We start from the raw sequence: 2,500 nt of genomic DNA, 5'->3' as shown, positions 1-2,500 counted from the left end.
AACAACAACAACAACAATAACAACAACAATAATAATAATAATAATAATAATAATAATAATAATAATGATAATAATAATAATAATAATATCTGAATCATTGGTACTAAAGAAGAATCCTTGATGTTTAGTGGGCTAATCAAAGATAGTTTGTCAGTCTTGCCTGACTAGCCATTCAGTTCTGGAGGAATATCCTTGTAGGGTGACAATGACGTCAGAGCACCTCACGTGGTGCACTGTAGGCATTACTGAAGGGTGTTTACAGTGTCACTTCAGCACTGGCTGTACATACCTTTAGTTTTTTTATTTATCTTTCTTTCTTTTCTCCAGTCTTGCTATCCAGTCTCTCGGACTCTTACTCTTAGTCTAGTGCAGCTGTGGGGTTTCCTTCGAGTTCCTTTATTTTCTGGATTTTTCTATCTTGCTGTCCAACCACTCTAACTCCCTCTTTTCATTGCCTTAAGAACTGGACGGCCGGAAGTAACCACTGCTTGGCTTGATAGTCTAAATTTCGTAAATGGACTAAAGGTTTAAAAAAGATCTCTAGTGTTGGAGACTGTTCATATAGTTATGCATAATTACATGTCCCTGCCTGGGAACCAGCTGTTGTGCTATGTTAGTCGTCGTAAGCCAAGTCCTCAATGACACTGCGACAGATGTTAACGACTCGAAGCTTCCCACTTGCCTGACATCAGCTGCAAATGACCGAGCATCTTTTTCGAAAACATTCTGTTACTTCCCAGTTATTTGAACTTGTTACCAGACTTCTCACAAATAATTGGCTTCCTGTTTGCTTTAATCTCTCTCTCTCTCTCTCTCTCTCTCTCTCTCTCTCTCTCTCTCTCATCTTTTCATGTTTCCTGGTGTCATACAATATTTTGGGGAACCTTCATTTATCAAACTGTGTGGGGATTTAAGAGAATTTATGAAGACATCCCCATTCCCTTTTTTCTGAAAGAACTCGCAAGGAATATTTTGGGAATATCAAGCGTTTTTAGTCATATATGATCATTTATAAACAAATGTATTATGCATGTACTATGTAGATGAGTTATTGGCTGAAACGGCTGACGTCAAAAGATACTAAATGGAACAAACAGCGACAGTTTTCAGTGTGTGCTAACTGAGAACTAAGTTAAACACGAAAGAAAGAATCATTACTCCTGGGAAAGTAAGCAGTTCAACCGCTAAGGGAACGTTTTGTAAAACAAGCCAGTCTGAAGACTTTAAAAAGAATATGTTTTTCACTCAAAAGTTGCTTACAGCAGATGTTACATATTCATCAAATTTCTTGGATGAATGAATATTCTTTTTTAATTTTTGAACCTTGCGTAGAATTAGTGACCTTATTTATCGTTGCTTTCATTTCCATTATACAAACATTTTATTACTGAAAGTTTTTCTCTTGTTTTTTCGATGGTTGAGGAACCTCAAGGAATTTCCCCTGAGGCGTTCCTGCTGTCTTAAGGATATTAAAAATGTCTGGGAAAGTACTTTATTTTTACTGTTATTCTTTGCAAATTAATAAACAATTGGTAATAAGAAATAAAATGAAGAAAGACTTTTTTCGTTCAGTTGCTAAAGATTGGCATCGAATAATTGTGGTAATGGAGAAACAAATCCACAGTTATGCTAGGGCACTTATTCTTTAAAGATAAATCCCTACAGAGAACTTTCAGGAATCTGTTCGATTGGAAAGGGGAATCGAACAGATTCCCGGAATCTCTGCGTAGATTTATTTTAAAATATACGCTACTGTGAGTATTTTTAGTTGTGTGAATACTCATCTTTTTTGACAATATTATATAATATTTTACCTATACAATTTCTGTTTAATCATATACGTCGCGCTTTACATTAACGAAATTAGATCTTTGAAGTAAATTTTATATGAGGAAGAGTTGCACATGTACTGTAATATTTTTACTGGAGGCGTGGATGGTAATGTTTCGGCATGGTTATTGACTTAACGACTTTAATGGGAATAATTACCTCTGCGTTTTTCCTTTCATCATTTTACCTAAACTTCTCAGACATTATTGCACAGAAGTAGTTACGTTCGTTACTGAGCACTTTGATCCATCTCATCATCTCACACTTTTCTTGTCATAGAACATCGTAAATAATCCAACTGTTGTGGAAGTCAATGCCAGTCTCTGTAATGTAATGGGAATCTAATGAGAGTTAATTATCTCTGTTTTGTTCAAAAATCTACGGTAAACTGAGTAAGAGTTTCAAACCTAAAACTGAGCGCTATAATTCCCGAGAAATCAAACTGACCTTAATTACACGGATTTCAGGAGATTTAGAAACTCCAAATAAAGTTGTGCAATTTGTAAGCAAAGAAATGCTGGTCTAACGTCACATTTAGGTAATAAAACTTAATTTTTTTTTTTTTTTTTCATTAACCCACATCAGCCTACCTTTCTTTTGTTCGATTCCTGGTAATCTAAACTGTAATTCCTTCCGGGAAAAAAATTTAATTCTTTGGTTTTGACTGACA

The sequence above is a fragment of the Macrobrachium nipponense genome, chromosome 10 (genome assembly GCF_015104395.2).
Source record: "Macrobrachium nipponense isolate FS-2020 chromosome 10, ASM1510439v2, whole genome shotgun sequence".
In the NCBI taxonomy this organism is placed as follows: domain Eukaryota; kingdom Metazoa; phylum Arthropoda; class Malacostraca; order Decapoda; family Palaemonidae; genus Macrobrachium; species Macrobrachium nipponense.
The sequence above is the reverse complement of the archived record's forward strand: the minus strand, read 5'-3'. Positions refer to the sequence as shown.